Raw genomic sequence first — 19,396 nt, 5'->3', positions numbered from 1 at the left:
TAACCATACTGTTGTATGAAGCACGTTTATGTGACTGTGGGTGAAAAGAGTCTTGTTTTATGGTATTAGCTGTATGTGTGGGTTTTCTGTAAATCATATATGATAATGAGGAAGGTAATCTGTTTATTGTTATGTCTAGAAAATTAATAGATTTGTTTGATTCTGTTTCAAGAGTGAATTTAATATGTGGATCAATTTTATTGAGGCTATTAAGAGTAGAAGCTGCATTGAAAATTCTATCATCCAGTATAACAAATGTGTCATCCACATATCTAGCCCAAAATAATACATGTTTAAAGTCGTCATTGTTATCAATGAAATTGTGTTCTAAAAAGTCTAGGTATATTTCTGCAAGGATCACCGAGGCTGGAGAGCCCATAGCTAAACCATCTTGTTGATAAATTGTATTGTCGAAGATGAAGAAGTTGTTAGTAACTACTAATTTTAAGAGGGTCATAAAATCATTAATTTCAAGTTTGCTTAAGCAACTATATGTATTTAAGTTATTTTCAATAATAGGAAATAATTTTTTGATATTAATACTGGGATACATATTGACAATATCGAAAGAGTGTAGAGAGTGGTGTGGTTGGATTTTGAAGTTATTTAATTTCTCAACTAGTTCTATGGTGTTTTTTACAGACTTATTCGATAAAAATTTGTAATTATTCTTAAGAAATTTATGAATGAATTGTGCTAATTTGTAAAGTGGGCTGGGTCTGTAATTAATAATTGGTCGAATAGGGACGTCAGTTTTATGAATTTTAGGGAGAGATTTAGCGGTTGGTAGGCCTGGATTCATGCTTAATAATTTTGTTTTTTCATGTTCAGTAAATAAGAAAGAAGAGTTCTTAAGGGTTTGTTTTAGAAGACGTTGAATTTGTTGGGTAGGATCTTTCTTTGTTATAGAAAAGGAATTATTGCTGAAGAAATTTTTGGTTTTCTCGATATAATCAACTTTATCCATTATTACTGTAGTGTTACCTTTGTCAGCTTTTGTGATGATGAGGTCCTGGTCTTTAATTTTCTTTTTGAGGTTAAGAATGTGTTTACGTTCAACGAAGGGAACAGTGTTGCTATTATCATTGGATGTGTAAATCTTATTAAGTTTTCTTTTAACATCAAGTCTAATTTCGTCCTGTAGTTCTAAAGGCATTTTTTTGATAGCCAATTCAGATTCAGTGATTGTATTAAAAACACTGTTATTTTTATTTAAGTTAGGCCAGTTATGTTTAGGGCCTTTTGATAGGATTAAGTTATCATTATCATCTAGGGTTGTTTTGGATAAGTTAATAACAGGGGGGTGGAACTTACTAATTATACTGTCATGATTTTTTGGTTCATTAGGTAATTTAGTAAAAGGTTTCCTTGTCGTAGAGATATTTTTGAGATTGTTAAGTTTTCTGTCTAGAATTGATTGCTTTTTGGAAAGTATGAAGAATAATTTATCGTCTATATGGGATTGAAATAAGTCCCATTGAGCACTTGATAGTAGGCGAGTTGCTTCGAGGTGAGATTCGTAAAGACGATTGTTTAGGAAAGATTTCTTCCTATAAAGGAATTTAATTTCATTGGTTAACCATATCTTGTTAATTTTCTTTTGTGTTCTTGAACAATCATAAGAATTGCGATGTCTAAAACTGGTAGGTTTAAGAAAATTAGGGGTTAAATTATGCGCGATACACTGTTTAAGAAAATTAATATCTTTGCCTAGCTTAGCAATCTTGATTTTAAGGCCTAAATAGTTATAGGCTTTAGATTTTGCTTGGTAAGCGTTATCATTTAAAGTTAAAAACTTCATTATTGTTCCGTATTGAATAGAGAAATAAGATGTACAATATAATAGGTTAGGATCCACCTTTCAATACTCCGTAATAAGATGGTAAGAAGTAGTTACAACCTGTTTAATGGGACCGGTTTCAACACATTTTAAGTGTCATCATCAGCCAATTTTCGAAGATCTTAAAACAACTAGCACATTGAATACAGGCAAAAAATTAACAATGTATCATAACGTAGCAATTCAGTAAATGTTCAAAACACAATAATCACAGTCAAGAGAGTAAACAGAACATCACTATCTTGCGCCGAAAACAAATATAGCTGAAGTTCATAAGCAGGTCAAATATTCGCTTATGTAAAGTCGTTGCTAGGCAGGTCTTGTAGGCATTTGTTTTTCCGGCCGAAGAGCAAAAGGTGACGTGAATGAAGTCTTAGGAAAACAGTATAGGATTTAATTTCGTCAAATTTCAAAGTGGATATATAGGTTTTATAAAATAATTTAAAACGTTAAAAAAGAATAAAGCAAAATAAAAATATATTAAAAAAAAAAAAAAATAGGGAGAAATAATGAAAGAAATACGAGGTTCAACTCGAAACAACTTGCCGTAGTAATTGATAAAGAAATGATAAATAGAGAAAGGGGGGACGTTAATTAGAGGGTGGTGATGGTGGTGGTGGTGGTGGTGGTGGTGGTTATTGTTATTAGAGGAAATATAATTGGGCAAAAATCCTTAATATAATATGAATTCGAAGAAAAAAGAAAAAAGAACCGACACTTCGAAAAATGAAGATATCGGTTAAAGGAAGACAAGGGCCACGAAGGGCGTGAAAATGAAAGACTCCCTAGCCCTCGCAAACCTAATAGCATCGGGGTCGGAAAAGAACAAGAATTGACCAAGGGAGGTCGGACAGGATAGATGAAAGTGAGGAGCCTGGCACAAGTAAGTGGAAGCAATGCCAGGACTCAGCTAAGGGCCCCTTGGTCGCCAATCCACGCTCTGAAGTTCAGAGCCCCTGGGGGATGGAGGATGGGAAGGAAAGAAAAAATGAAAAAATGGAAGGGATCCGATACTTCGAAAAATGAAGATATCAGCCAAAGGAAGACAAGGGCCACGAAGGGCGTGAAAATGAAAGACTCCCTAGCCCTCGGAAAACTAATAGCGTCGGGGTCGGAAAGGAACAGAGTTGACCAAGGGAGGTCGGACAGGATAGATGAAAGTGAGGAGCCTGGCACAAGTAAGTGGAAGCAATGCCAGGACTCAGCTAAAGGCCCCCGTGGTCGTCAACCTACGTTCCGAAGTTCAGAACCCCTGGGGGATGGAGGGTGGGAAGGAAAGAAAAATGGAAGGGATCTGATACTTCGAAAAATGAAGATATCAGCCAAAAGAAGACAAGGGCCAACGAAGGGCGTGAAAATGAAAAACTCCATAGCCCTTCGGAAACCTAAAAGCGTCGGGGTCGGAAAGGAACAAGAGTTGACCAAGGGAGGTCGGACAGGATAGATGAAAGTGAGGAGCCTGGCATAAGTAAGTGGAAGCAATGCCAGGACTCGGCTAAGGGCCCCGTGGTCGCCAACCCACGCTCCGAAGTTCAGAGTCCCTTGGGTGAGGAGGAGGAGAACTAAGGAGGATCAAGGGGGGTGTTGCGGAAGGGGGAAGTGGCATGAGAGGGTGTTGTGTAAATTGTGAAAGATTGATTCCTTATTTGTTGACTTCAGGTTATTTAAAAAGGAGATGAGAAAATCGAAAAGGGGATTGGGTTTCTCAGAAATATCATTCAGATTAAGATTTGGATTGAAAAACTGGTCAAGGTGTATAAAACAGTTTTCGGTGATGTCTAGGAGAGGGCCTTTATTTAGAGTGCTGAGAATTTCAATATCCTGGTTTATTGTAGTGAAAGCATGTTTTGTGTCATGTATGTGTTGTCCCACTGCCGAAAATCTGTTGTGTTTTATTGCATTAACGTGTTCAAAGTACCTAATTTTGAAGTTGCGACCAGTTTGACCTATGTAAGAAGAATTGCAGTTGTGGCACTTAAAACGGTATACGCCTGATTTAGAAAAGACACTTGTTCTATTTAAGGAGTGGGAATTATGTAATAATTCAAGGTTTCTATTATTAGTTCGAAAAGAAATCATAGTATTATGTTTTTTGAAGACATTAGCTATACTATAGGTATTTGCATTGAATGTGAATGTGGTGTAAGCAGCTGGTTTGGGAATATCTTTTAAGAGTGTTGTGTTAGGGCGGTGTCTAAATTTGTTAATGATTTGTTCAATAAAATAAGAATTATAACCGTTAAATTTGGCAATAGAGCGGATGATGTTTAGTTCTTTATTTAAGTTATCCTTTGATAGCGGAATTTTGAAGGCGCGGTTAACCATACTGTTGTATGAAGCATGTTTATGTGACTGTGGATCCCTTCCATTTTTTCATTTTTTCTTTCCTTCCCATCCTCCATCCCCCAGGGGCTCTGAACTTCAGAGCGTGGATTGGCGACCAAGGGGCCCTTAGCTGAGTCCTGGCATTGCTTCCACTTACTTGTGCCAGGCTCCTCACTTTCATCTATCCTGTCCGACCTCCCTTGGTCAATTCTTGTTCTTTTCCGACCCCGATGCTATTAGGTTTGCGAGGGCTAGGGAGTCTTTCATTTTCACGCCCTTCGTGGCCCTTGTCTTCCTTTAACCGATATCTTCATTTTTCGAAGTGTCGGTTCTTTTTTCTTTTTTCTTCGAATTCATATTATATTAAGGATTTTTGCCCAATTATATTTCCTCTAATAACAATAACCACCACCACCACCACCACCACCACCATCACCACCCTCTAATTAACGTCCCCCCTTTCTCTATTTATCATTTCTTTATCAATTACTACGGCAAGTTGTTTCGAGTTGAACCTCGTATTTCTTTCATTATTTCTCCCTATTTTTTTTTTTTTTAAATATATTTTTATTTTGCTTTATTCTTTTTTAACGTTTTAAATTATTTTATAAAACCTATATATCCACTTTGAAATTTGACGAAATTAAATCCTATACTGTTTTCCTAAGACTTCATTCACGTCACCTTTTGCTCTTCGGCCGGAAAAACAAATGCCTACAAGACCTGCCTAGCAACGACTTTACATAAGCGAATATTTGACCTGCTTATGAACTTCAGCTATATTTGTTTTCGGCGCAAGATAGTGATGTTCTGTTTACTCTCTTGACTGTGATTATTGTGTTTTGAACATTTACTGAATTGCTACGTTATGATACATTGTTAATTTTTTGCCTGTATTCAATGTGCTAGTTGTTTTAAGATCTTCGAAAATTGGCTGATGATGACACTTAAAATGTGTTGAAACCGGTCCCATTAAACAGGTTGTAACTACTTCTTACCATCTTATTACGGAGTATTGAAAGGTGGATCCTAACCTATTATATTGTACATCTTATTTCTCTATTCAATACGGAACAATAATGAAGTTTTTAACTTTAAAAGCTTTTACAAGTTCACGGATTTCACCGTCCATACCTTTCCAAATGAACATTTCACGAATTTTTTCACGGGTTTTAAAGATTCCAAGATGCCCTCCTAATGGGGTCTCATGATAATACTTGAAGATCATAGGCACAAGAACCGCTGGAACAACAACTTTCATCAACTTATCATGCCTCGAAGGGCAACATAAAACACCATTCCTCAGAACATAAGGGACGACATGTTCCCCAGAAGAAAGGGTTTCCATTATCGGAGCCAGCGTAGGATCTTCACGTTGGTATTTCTCAATATCCCTAAAGAGCATGGGAGCATCTGTTAAGATGGCATTAACACCAGATAGTATGGACTCAGAAGGTGATGAACTGTCGACCGGTTCGTGGGTCTCTACGTCGTTATGAAACATACGGCTGAGTCCATCAGCAACAACATTTTCGGTACCTCTGATATGTCTAACATCAAACTGGAAGGCGGAAATACGAATAGCCCAGCGGGCTATACGACCAGTACGACGCGGCCTACCTAAGACCCAGCTTAAGGCTTGATTATCTGTCTCCAAGTCGAATTTAACGTGTTCCAGATAGAGACGGAACTTTTCTAAGGCAAATAAGACTGCCAAACCTTCGAGCTCATAGATGGAATACTTGGCTTCTTGAGCCGACAATGTCCTAGACGCATAGGCGATGGGTCGCCTCCCTAGTTCAGTCTCTTGAAGAAGGACTGCAGCTACAGCTGACGACGACGCATCCGTTTGGACGATGAATTTCTTCGAGAAATCAGGCATAGCAAGTACAGGGGCATTACAGAGAGCTAATTTAAGGTCTTCAAAAGCGGCTTGTTGAGACGGTCCCCACTCGAATTTGATGCCTTTCCTACGGAGAAGGTTTAAGGGCGCCGCTCTATTAGCAAAATTAGGAATGAACTTCCTGAAGAAATTCACCATGCCAATGAACCTGGCGATACCTTTAATGTCCTTGGGAGGTTTAAAATCACGGATGGCCTGTGTTCTAGAATGATCGACTGCTACACCATCAGGTGACACAATATGCCCTAGGAATGACATAGAGGGCTTAGCAAAGGCAACCTTGGACAACTTAACAGTTAACCCAGCCTTACGAAGGCGATTGAGAACTTCTCGCAGATGATCTAGATGTTCTTCAAAGGTTTCGGAAAATACGACGACATCATCCAAGTAGTGATATAAGTACTCAAATTTGATGTCGGAAAAGACCCTATCTAGTAGCCTAGTGAGCACAGCTGCCCCCGTGGGGAGCCCGAAAGGCACGCGGTTGTATTCATATAAATTCCAGTCCGTGGCAAACGCTGTAAGATGTTTAGACTCTTCGGCAAGGGGAATTTGGTTGTAGGCCTGATTCAAATCCAAGGTCGTGAAGAACTTGGCCTTACGAAACCATGAAAAACAAGAATGAAGGTCGGGAAGGGGCACAGATTGCAACACCACCTTCCGATTGAGAGCCCTGTAATCAATGACAGGCCTGAAGCCTCCTTGGGGTTTCGGGACTAGAAAAATAGGCGAAGAATACGCTGACTTAGAGGGCCTAATAATACCATCCTTCAACATCTGATCGATGATTTCTTTCAGAGCCTTCATTTTAGGTGGAGATAGCCTATACGGTGGAAAACGGACAGGAATCGAATCCGTGACCTCAATTTTGTATTCAATAAGGTCAGTAACCCCAAGAGTATCAGAGAACACCTCGGGAAACGACTGACACAGTTTCCGAATACTATCAGCCTGCTCCTCAGGTAGATGTCTAAGGTCTAACAACATCTCATCCTGGGTAGGCGAAATAGATGAACATGATACAGAATTACACTTTAACAAGGGAATTCTACAATTGGACGCAAATTTGAATGTGCACGACCTACTCTGGAGATCGAGCACAAGACCAGTGTGAGAAATGAAGTCCGCTCCCAATATGATGGGGCAAGACAAACGCTTGGCCACAAACAATTTGATCTTCCATGTAAATTTAAAAACCCGAATTTTGACATGTAAGGAACCTAGAATTTCTAATGGAGATGAATTAGCCGAAACATATTTAACAGGAGATGAGTCATAGTCAGGGAGTTTACAAACAGATTTCAATTTAGAATACCAATCAGCCGAAATAATGGAACAAACACTGCCTGAATCTAAGAGAGCTGTTATAGGCTCGTTATTTAACTCAATCTTAAGAAAAGGAACAGGTGCGGGGGTATCCGCCGCAATCCTAAGACACTCTTTAGGGCATTCAAAAGATGAATTTGAAGGCTGGTCGTTCTCTGCATTTACAACCTGTTTACTAGGGGCTAAGTCTCGGGAAGATGGATTAGTCGGCTCAGCCGACGCCACTAGTCACTCTTTATTATTGGCATAGCTGGAATTTGCACCAGAAGTTGAGCAGGAGGGGGTGCTATTTGAGTTTGGGCAATTCTTGGCGATATGTGAGAAGGCCCCACACTTAAAACAGCCTTGTGATGACCCTGCTCCATTCCTTGTCCCACTTGACTTGATCAGAGGACACTTATTCCGCAGATGGTCAGGCGACCCGCACGCATAACATTTACGGGGATTGACTGGTCGGCGAGGTGGAGGCCGAGTGTTACTAAAGGAAGGCGGGGGTTCTTTCGCGACACGCAAAGAATCGGCGTATCTAACTCCTTCCGCTGAGACGGCCAATGCTTCAAGTTCAGAGAAGGTTTGCGGACACGCCGCGAAACACAAATATGACCTGTAGGATGGCGAAATACCTTCTACAATAGCCTGCACAATCTGATCTTCAGGAAAGTGCAGAGCAAACACCCTAGTGTAGAATTTGATATCTTGAATGAAATCAGCCAAGTTTTCATCCAAGCGCTGTACACGGTAATAGTACTTCTGAATCAGGGAGGACCTGGCCCTAGCCGGGATGAAGTTAGCTAGCAAATGGGCATGGAAATCCTCAATAGATGATTGCTCGGCAATGGCTCTTACGATTTTATCAGAGAGAATACCAATAGCATACGGATAGATAATTTGCAAAATTTGACATGGCGAAAGAGAAAAAACAAGAGCATGTTCCTGAAATTCCACTAGAAATCTTAAAAATGAAATTACATCACTGGTGGTGTTGACGGAAAACTTAGAGATACCTCTAAGCAACATTGCCAATGGATGAGGCAAGCTACTGAACCCAGGTGACATAGTCGTTAAAGGTTTCAATGGCAAAGAAGTTAATTCAGAGCGGATGTTACCCAATGACGCACGGCGTTCAGATTCGTTGTTCGATGGGGCAGAGATAGTTTGAGCAGCAACGGTTATCCTATTGACTTCTCCCTGAGGAGGCTCTTCCTCGTTACCTACATTCACCGTGGCGGGTTGATCAGTTTTGGGAGGAACTTCGCCGGTTAGCAATTGAGTGACCTTATTAGACAATTCAGAAATAGTTTCAAGGAGCGTATTAGCGTCCTTCCTCTGAACGTCATTCACCTTTAGAGACAACAGATCATTAACTCTATTTGCAAAGTGATACAGCCTGCCTTGCACACGCTTAATTTGATTAGGAGACGGATCGTTTTCATCAAAAAAGCTGACTACAGATGCTAGCCCAGTAATCTTCTCGACGATCGTGGAAAGAGAGTCATCAATTTCTTTCTCTCCCAAATTGGGGATGGAAATGGGCAAATCAAGGGACTCTCTAAGCTTGTTGGTGTCGATTGCAACCGTGCCTCCAGATTGCTTATTTCTGATAGTTAACTCGTATATCAACTCCTCTTTGCGCAAGTAGTTAAGGAGGAGAACATCGCGAGGGCCGGGCATGATGACAGAACAATTTTGAAAAACTCAAAAAATTCCAGCAACTGAGAAAATTGTTAGAGTTCGAATCAAAGCAATGTTTAGCCGTCAAAAGGGGCTAAATTGAGACCCATTCAACCACGCTCTGCTACCACTTGTTACGGAGATATCCGTGGTAGGTAGAGGTGAAAGAAGGTGCGGGTGTGAATGGGTTTCAAGCTACGAATTTAACGTGCAATGTAAAATTAATTTAAAATTTAACTAGGTTATATTTTCTTTTCAAAAACAAGAGATAACAATCATAACAGGTACAGAGTAGCAAAAATGTAGGTACAATATTACTGGATTCGGGCTCAGTGCCCTTACTTCATAACTCTTGGGCAATCAGCCCCGCCTTACTCCAAAAAAAAAATTTTAGCCAAGGGGCAGAAAACCCCATTCATGCCCAGGAGCACTGGCTCCAAACATTACACATAAAGCCTGCACGAGGCATACAGAAACAAATTTCAAAGAGCGATCCGCTCTCAAAATTGTAAGCCTATCACAAGGCCACACCAAACTCTACCTTCAAGCTGTCCTTCTAAGGACGTATTCACAGGGGTAAAATACCCAACCTACGGAGGTCTATTACATGAAAAGAAGGTTGATTACATGACCTCTGAAATAACAATTTGAGAGGAGGCGAACTTGCACTCCTAATACACTTTGTTTTTAAAACCTAATCTGGCTCTGGGCCACTAACGCAAGGGCTAATCCCATACTACAGAGGTGACTTAGAGAAGAACACTTTACATTACATAAACGAAGAATAGTTTGAGAAAATAAGTTCACCTCAAAACAAATGTGAGTGGGAGCTCGAGAGGGTAGCACTCTCTATCCCAATATGTAGCTTTACAAGAAAAAGGTGAAAAGAGTAATTACATTTTAGGAAAAGGTTACATGATGGAAATGCTTCGAACCCGCCGCGAGTGTTAAACTGCCGACCTAGCAAGAAAAGAAGTTATTAATAGACCATTACCTGGTGTTGAACGGCTGAAGAAGAAAGAGGCGCTTCCCGCCTCCTGCTATGTACTTAATACACTGAAAGATGGAACAGAAGTGGCCCGGAGACCCTAAAATCAGCAGTTTATATACTCTCGCGGAAGTTTCTAGGCGTTAGGGGAATGAAAACACCCGCCCACAATGTTTTTATTGGATAGGACCCCGCAATCGATTCAAGTTGGGGGAAGATACATCTGATTGGATAGAAATTAATTTAAGAAATTCGGGATTGGCTACATGCAAAACAAGGGGAAAGAGAGGGGTATACAGCCAACTTAAACAATAACAGAAAGAAATTTAGCAAAGAACAAACATTTGAAACAAAAATTTCTTCAACAAAATAGTTCTTTGACTCCGCACTAGGTTGCACTATTGTTGATCTTCAGTAGTGTCCTCTAGAAGAGAAAGTTCACACTTCTTACTTCAAGCTAAACAAAAACACATCAAAAGTGACACAGTTCAAAAACTCAAAATTTTCCACGTGGTGACATCTTCTGAGAAAGTAGAGAATTAATAGAATAGATAAAGTTCAACCTTCCTCCAGAAGAGGAGTTTCAACTGGCGCAACTTTTAAATAAACGGTGTAGAGGTGTACTGCCCGGTACAAATAACATAATTTGTTTTCATGAGACTGTGTCTTAGTGACAGAATAAACTCGAGGTTTTTGAACTGTGTTCCCTAAGTAGGCTTGGTGCACTAGAACAGTGCATCGAACGACAGTCATTTCATTTATGCTGAAGTGCGTAATCTTCTTCTTTCGTCATGAACTGCGATATTCTATTAACTTGAGTTACGTCGACAAGTGCATCGAACGATAATCATTTCATTTATGTTAAAATATGTTAATCTTCTTCTTTCGTTATGAACTGTGGAACTTGTAAATTCTACGAACTGTGTTAACTAGTAATATTCAGTGAAGGTACTAATTCGCAAAATGTGCAGCGAAGTAAGGAAGTGTCGTACCAGATCTCATTGACATTCTGTGCGATGTCTATACACTTCTTTACTCCCTTCATGGGACCGAAGTGGAATTAAATGCTAAATCAATAATCCCACATTGCACGTAATCGATCATCAGGCGTCAGACTCTCTGGTTTGATCCCGATCCACATCGGACCTTCAAGACCTGTCAATCGTTGCGGTAAAACGTGGGGCCATGGTTCTGTGAGGAGATCCATGGTGAGGGGGAAGGAGTACGGTAACGCGGGAAATCGCCGACGACGAAGCCGAGAGACAGCGTCGCTTCCAACCACTGTTTGGACTTCCTCAAATCCATCCTTCACATCTGTAAAAGGTTATATATTTCCTGTCTAACTTGAATAAACTTAAATTTAAAAAGAACTTATTCAAATACCCTTCTCTCTGTGGTTCCTTGCATGGACCGTACACGCCCTGGCGTCAACCCATGCTCTCCGATAAAGCTAAAGTTCGGGCCTTCCGGTTACAATACAGAAATAATTACAACTGAAATCACAAGTTCTGCCACTGAAATGGGAATGTGTTGAGGATTTTCTCTATGGATGCGAAAACCTTAGTGATGTACACCTGCTTTCCCCTAATTTAAAATCCGCCTTTTTGCATAATCGAGGAACTGACATGCCGCCGTGAAACAAACGTTCATATTCCTCTGAAGGACACATATCTAGATTTAATACGGCTACATCTGAAAAATATATCGGTCTCCAAAACAGTTTTCATATTGTCTGCAAAATATTGAAATAAAAATATTTGGAAATATTTGAAATTTTTTATATTCATCACATTACTGTTCAAAAATGCGACTCTTTTGAGTGTGCGCTCTTCCTACAATTCTTGTACTATCGTCTTAGTACGCGGCGAGTCATTTGTTTTCAATGTTTTGATATACAGTAGGCCTACAACTAATTCCATTAGAAGCAGCCACTTTGTGAGATATTTTACCAATCTTTGAAATTTAGACTTCCCGCGAGTTGATTGGGAACTACCATGACTCAGCTTTTCAAAAAAAAAAAAAAAAAAAGGATGGACAAGAGAACAGTAGTTTTCAAAAATAGCTCGAACAGCGTTAAATGACGAAGCAAGCCAACACATAACCCTTTAATAGTTGAGAATTTGGTTTTTGCGAAACATCCTGTAGGAGTCTTTGATGTCTAAGAATTCGAGAAAACACACGTGGCATACATCTGCCTCATCACTCATAACATCATGCACAGCTACAGTGGAACCTCAATATCACCTCGGGAGCTAAACTTTGTTTAGAGGTATCGAATTTTAGAGATATAGAGAATACAATTTTTGAGCATGTATAGCACATAATTGAATCATATGTATCTACGGGCTTATACTGAATACATTCTTTTTAACAGTATTTAAAAATATACAAACTATTTTACGGCATCACTTTAATTATTACCCTTATTATAGTAACTTTTTAAAAGACAGGACACACTTCATACACCAGTGAAACAAGAAACATACCTCGGTTAACATCAGTCGTCTTTGAGACAGTAAGGAGTGCGGATGTGCTGAGTAGTGCGCGGAGCAGCGGAACAATGGGTAACACTTTGACTCAGTATAGGATAGTGATTGGGAGATGGAACGGCATAAAGGGAAGCAAAATGGAGACAAGAATGGAGTTGAAAGGTGAAAAAAGAAGGGTGCTGGCTACTCTACTGGTGGCGGCGGTGGTGATGGTGCTATTGATAATAGGAGGGGAGGAAATTAATCCTGGCCCAGGACCAGTGGGTTCCATTGGATGGGAAGAATTTGAAGCAATAAGAGAGATGATAAGTGAGGCTTGTCAGACAGAACAAATAAAGGAAATGTTTAGAGAGCTATCCAAGGACTTTATGGACCTAAAGTCGAGTATTAAGGAAGACGTAAAGAAGAAATTAGAAGAGGAAGGATGTAATAAAGATGAGTTGGACGTGTTGAAACAGAAAGTAAGAAGTTTGGAGCGGGACCTGAGAGAAACTAAGAGACTAGTAGAGAGGGGTGTGCAAGATAGTGTGAGAAAGAATATTTTTGTATATGGTGTCCAAGAAGAAGAAAAAGAAACAAAAGTGGAACTAGTATATAAAGTGGTTGAAGTGATCCAGAATAGAAAGAAAATCAATTTTAGTGAAGTAGATATAGACGATGTGCATCGTGTGGGGAAAATGAAGGGAAGAAGGCGAATCAGAGTGAAATTATTATCCACCCTGATGGCTGACATTGTGATAAGAAATTCGAGCAATCTAAAGGGAGAGAAAGTGTGGATACGAAGGGAGATGAACAGAGAAAACATCAAGAAGAACAAGATCCTAAACAGACACTTAAAAGACGCAAAAAAAAGGCCTCAAAGCATGTATCAGAGGACAACAATTGGTGGTTGGAGACGGAAGATGGAACCGTATATGGGGAGTAAATCAGCTAAAAAGAACTTGATGAGGAACACCAACAACAACCTCGGTTAACATCCTTTTTAAAAATCCGTTAGTCTCTTCTGGTTTAAAAAAAACTGTTAACCTTCTTTTCTTCCAGACACTTTTCAATAACATGTATTACTGTGAAAACACTTGGTCATTTGTGTTCGACTGACTCTGTGTGTACAATAGGCACTGCTCTTCACGCCTGGTCTGCAGACAGTACAGGAGAAGACAGCAGCGTTGATGGTATCCGTAGGATGTTCGGCCACTGAGATGAGCAGGGAAGTTGTCCACGAAAGGGACGTTGAAATTTCTCGTCAATACCGCGCAGCCGAGATTCGTAAATGGAGCTTGACATCCGCGACTTCGGGGATTGCTTTCGTACGTGACCGGTAATTAATTCACATCCGAGAAACAGAGAGGTTTCGCCGATTTTCCGATCATTAGAAGTTTTAGGTTTTCGGTTCTCGTCGTATTCGCTCACAGCATAACTGAAACCCTTCTCTTACTTATTAACTCTTCCTCATAAACCACAAATACTGTATTGCACAGTTCATGTTGTTACAGAGTATTTTTTGCTTCAAGGAAGGAAACGTTTGCTTCGGAAATTCGAGAAATTCGTGTAACCGAATTTCGAGCAATAGAAAGATACATACACGTCAATAATAGGACAAACGGCCGAGAAATTTAGGTTAGGCTACTTCGACATACTGAAAATTGGAGTAATGGAGGTTGGAGATATCGAGATTCGACTATACATCTTCCTTGTCTGGATTGCTCATGACGATTGATAATATTCAACTACTGTAATGCATGTGGACTAAATACAGATTTATTTTTTGGAAGTGGAAACAGTACCTTTTGAACATCAACTCCTCATTTGTGGTTCATTCAATGCACGACAATTAAGTCCTTACGTAATTGTTCACGCAGCAGAGCGGCTACGCATTTGTAAGGCACAAGCATTGTCGATGCACCATCTGTTGCGATACCTATTGTTGGAAGATCAGAAGAATGCACATGCCCGGTGAGGCACGGGGCGAAGGGGTTTTCACCAGCAGAGCCAGTGACGCAATGGTTACCATAGCAACTCCGCTACTACCCAGGCGACTTTGTATTATCTTCTACTGGCAGCTCTTCGCCCTTGTCAGTTGTAATCCAGCAAACTGCAAAATGTGAGTCAATATTTTCGTGTAGCAGATAAGAGCTGATCTGTCTGGGCAGAACAGGAAGTTCGTGCTTGCAGGCCACATTCCTCATTCTTGCATTCTTCTCGTCTCTACACAGTACAAGATGCGTCTTTAGTACAGTATATTGAAAGTGGCACTTTTCAAGAGTAGCTAACACTGTACTGAAAATACCTTCCCCGATCACACTTTTGAATTCAAAAATATTGAAAAACGAATTCCAAACAACGCCCCTCAAAGCACAAACGTACATATAGCATTCTTCTTCTTTCAGCAAATCTGTAACTGGATGTTCTGCATTTCTCTCTGTCCTGAGCATCTTCATTCATTTGCTTGTAGCTTCTTCCTCTCTTCACATTTGTCACCATTCCAAACTTTCTTCTTCCTCTCCCTCGACTTTCTTCAACTTTTCCTTTCATGATTGACTGTAGTAGACGATTTCTGTGTAATATGTGACCGATCCAAGATGTTTTCCTCTTCCCTATCATCATCATTAAGTTCCTCTCCTCTCCTACCCTGCTCAGCACCTCCTCTTTACTCACTCTATCGGTCCGTTTCACTTTCTCCATTCTTCTCCATAACCACATTTCAGAACTTTCTAAATATTTTTGTTCTTTCTCTCTGACTGTCCACGTTTCAGTAAGACACCACAATTCACACAAAACATTTGGCAAACCTCTTCCTAAGTTTGATTGGTATGCTTCTAGCTGTCAGCAAACCTTTCACTCTCCCGAAAGCTCTCTTTCCTATGGATATTCTGCGTCTCACTTCCTCTGTACAACTTCCGCTGGAAGTTATCAAGCTTCCCAAATATTGGAATGATTGAACCTAGTCTAATACTATTCCATCTATTGGTATATTGTGTCGCCTCCTTTTCCTAATTTCATCACTTTGGTCTTGCCAATGTTCAGTTTCATTCCAAATTCTTTACCCACACTTACAATATTCTCCACCATTACCTGGAGCTCCTCTTCCGTTTCTGCTAGCACAGACATGTCATCAGCAAATTTGATGGTTTTTATTATTTCTCCTCCCACTACAAGTCCTTTCGATTTTTCCAAGACATTATTGATTAGCTTGTCAGAATATATATTGAAAAGTGTCGGTGACATACAACAGCCCTGTCTCACACCTCTTCCAATACTTATGTCTTCAGTTTGATCGTCTTCTATTTGAACTACTACTTTCTGGCCCATACGCAATTGTTTTATCAACTTTCTGTCCTCCCAGTCTATACCAGTATCGTTCAGAATCTTCATCAACATACACCCAGTCAATTCTGTCAAGTGCTTTTTCCCAGTGCTTTTACTTCCAAAAATATTTCTGTCATCATTAGTATTAGGCAGGTTTTATTAGAAATCGTTGTACTATCTTCTATCATGACACCGAAGTTGTTACTCGATTCTATAATTAACTGAGCAGGATATATTTTCCATTCCTTCTCCTGTAAAGATAACAATATTTTGACTTGAGTGGTCAGAATGAAGCATCTTACCAAGTGATACACCGTTCAATAACTGCGCGATGTGTTTTGAATGGTAATTTCTGTTTAGCTATTACATGCAGAGCTGACAAACAAAGCACTTTTGTTTGCCTTTTCTTGTTGCTGCTTTCCTCGCAACTTTTCACTTTCACTCAAAGATTTTCCAATACTTAGTTTTTCTATACCACGTAACATATGATTTATATGCATTTCATGTGAGATTTGCACTTCGCATGATCACCGATTTCAACGTGTAGCTTTTTGGAATTATTTGCTGAAACTCCAATTAAAAAGCCATTGTCACTGCGAAGATGTTACATATTTCCCACTTTAATTTCACACCCTTCCAAACGCACTGTGCATATTACTAAGTTTTCGACATTTACAGATAGCCAAGGCTTACTCTTTTGCCGGCTTTGAAAACATAACAAAGCAACACGATTTCCCACTATAATCTCATTTTACCCATTTTACCAACTATAGACTTGTCACAGTTTTGGTCCTCTAAACTCCATTAATTTTCTGTTTGTTAGCACCGTTTTCACCGTTTTGTTTCTCACATTCGTGGTCTATTTGAAATATTTTAGCGTCACTGCTAATATTCTGACTGTCACTATTTGTTCACGTTTCCGGCAATTCACTGTTCTTGATGAATGACGAAATGTTAGTTTCTTTCTGAGACACATTGAAATCCAGTAATTTATACAAGCCTAGACGTACTCAAACTGATAGAAAAGCTTGTCACTGACAGTTGCGCAGATTTCCGCCAACGTTCGGGTGGACTCGGCTGATTGGCTCCGCCTCCGTGCCCGCCCCGCCACACATTTTGTGTACCCAATATTATCTCGTGTTAGCTCTGCCAGCAGCAGCAAGACCTTTCAATACATTTTAATGTTAAAATATCTATAGCGAATACAGTGGAACCTCGGATTGCGAGTAACTTGGTCTACAAGTGTTTTACAAGACGAGCAAATATTTTAAATAAATTGTGACTTGATAAGCGAGTGAGGTTTCGCAATACGAGCGTCACCTGTACGTACGTTTCCACCTCCCCTGTGCCTTTGTTTCCCCCTCCCCCTGCCACTCTCTTTCCTGGGAAAGTGTGTGTAATCATTTCCCGCGCTGGACTTCAGTTGGCGTGCCTCGCTCGCATAGTCAACACCGTACGAGTGTGCATGTTTTGTTTCTGTCATCTGTGATATAACTGTTCTGCAACGATGGGCCCTGTGAACGAAAAGCAGGCTAAAAAGGAATTCGGTCGGAAGAAGGAGATGATTACAGTGGATGAATCTGTTCAGTGACAATGCAATGTCACATTTTCGTAAAATCCTCAAAAAGAGGCAAAAGCAGCAGTCATTGGACAGGTTCCTCGTTAAAGTTGCACGAAAAGAAAACACTTCCAATGAGCCAACCGATAGCAGTGATACCGTTAGTGAAATTCGTGCTACACAGTAACTCTTCTCATGTCATCTCTCGTCTCCCTCATACCAACAATGATTCTATTGTAAGGTAAAGTGCAGCAGTTTAATTGTTTTACGTTATATTTTGTTTTAGAAATGTTATGCGAATAAATGTTTTTGTGTTGTGGACGAATCATCCAAGTTTCAATAGTTTCTTATGGGAAAATTTGCTTTGATATACGAGCGATTTGGATTACGAGCATGTTGCCGGAACGAATTATGCTCGCAATCCGAGGTTCCACTGTATAATATAATACATGTGTACGTTTCCACAAATGTAAATTAAGTATTAAGATATGCGCTTTACTTACAATAGCCAGTGAGTGGGAAATAATCATCCCTGGTTGGGATGGATAATTTAAAATCAGAGGTTGGTATGTTTTAATTCAGAGGGGGTACATCCTTCCCGAATACCCATATGCAAATCACACACTGGTGGATACTCGAGTACTAATACAGGTGTCTGATTCGCCAGATATTTTACATCTATACTAGACTTAACTAAAGCTGGCGTCTGACAGGTAAGGTTGGAAGGAGGAGCATAGCACGTGCCATTTCACGATGCGATGTTGCCACATTCCAGAATTCTTTTCTACATGCTCTTACCCCTCGCTTCCGGCTCACTTGTTCCCTCCTTCATTCTGACCGCTGTGATCTGCTGTAGACTACCTGGCCAGGTGGTGTCGTCTAATTTGCGATCACTCTTATACAAACAGTCAGGTTCTTATCAGTGACAGTGACAGGTTTGGCAACTCCCAGCAAGACGAGCTGCCCTGAAGTTTTATCTCCATGGCAACCGCAGTCGCCCCACCCTCGTTTCCATGGCAACCACACAGCCACTCCCTTTATCCCGCCTCGGCAGGCAGTAAACGGACCTCCCTCTAAGAAATGTCAAACACCAACTCATTATTAGCAGTATAGACCACGTAATCTTCACATTATTCGCTACCAACGGTGCCAGCCAGCATCACACTACTTTAAGATTAAGGAATTACATTTGTATGTTGATTAAATTGTTACTCTAAACTGAACATAGTGACTCTTTTACAGATGAAGCTTGCGATTACTTGTTGGCAGATGGCGCTGTGTGACAGAAGACGATTGTAGAAGTCTACTACCGGAAATTGCGAGCTCAGATCTGTCGGAAAGAGTCTTAAGCAGCGGTAAATCTTGGGCAAGTAATAGAACGCTGAGTAGATGCTTGATGCTTGTAGAGTTGAAAAGTACTGTAAGGTGGGATTAAACTGGACTGCTACTTAATCTTCTTCCGCACCATGTAGAAGTACTGCAGCCGGCCGCTCTAGAACGCATCACCAACTATAAAAGCATTGCTCTCGCTTCACATTTAAGATTCATCTTACATACTACTAAAACTAAACAACATTTATTGAAATTCAATAATGACTGAAACTTAGCCAAGAGACAGAATACTCATTTTCCCCTCTTATTTGCTGGCAGGATGTAGAGTTTACAGTGCACTATATCTTCTGATATGGGGTAGAATAAATTCGTTACTTTCATTGACCTGTCTCAGTCTCATCCATGGTTTTGACAGTATGGAAGTGACTGAGGTATGAAGGATGCTAGCAATACCAATCCTTACGCAGCCAGTCCCTGCTATGAATGGTGTGAAAATGTCGCTCATAGGGTCGGTTGGTGCGTACATTTCAGTAGGCTTGGCAGATTGATATCTAATAGCAACTTCTGGCTCAGTGATGAAAGCAACGGGAAACTACCTCACTCCTCATTTCCCCAGTACGCCTCTTCAGTGGCGCGTAGGACATATATGACAGCTGAT

The 19,396-nt window shown here is 40.2% G+C and overlaps 1 protein-coding gene across 4 annotated transcripts in view; it reads left to right on the top strand.

Moving 5' to 3' along the window:
- Positions 1-19,396, top strand: part of LOC136879011 (scoloptoxin SSD14) — a 300,668-nt gene that overhangs the window by 181,321 nt on the left and 99,951 nt on the right. The gene's annotated exons all lie outside the window — the stretch shown is intronic.

The sequence above is a fragment of the Anabrus simplex genome, chromosome 8, assembly GCF_040414725.1.
Source record: "Anabrus simplex isolate iqAnaSimp1 chromosome 8, ASM4041472v1, whole genome shotgun sequence".
Taxonomy (NCBI): domain Eukaryota; kingdom Metazoa; phylum Arthropoda; class Insecta; order Orthoptera; family Tettigoniidae; genus Anabrus; species Anabrus simplex.
This window is presented reverse-complemented; position numbering and strand designations above follow the sequence as displayed.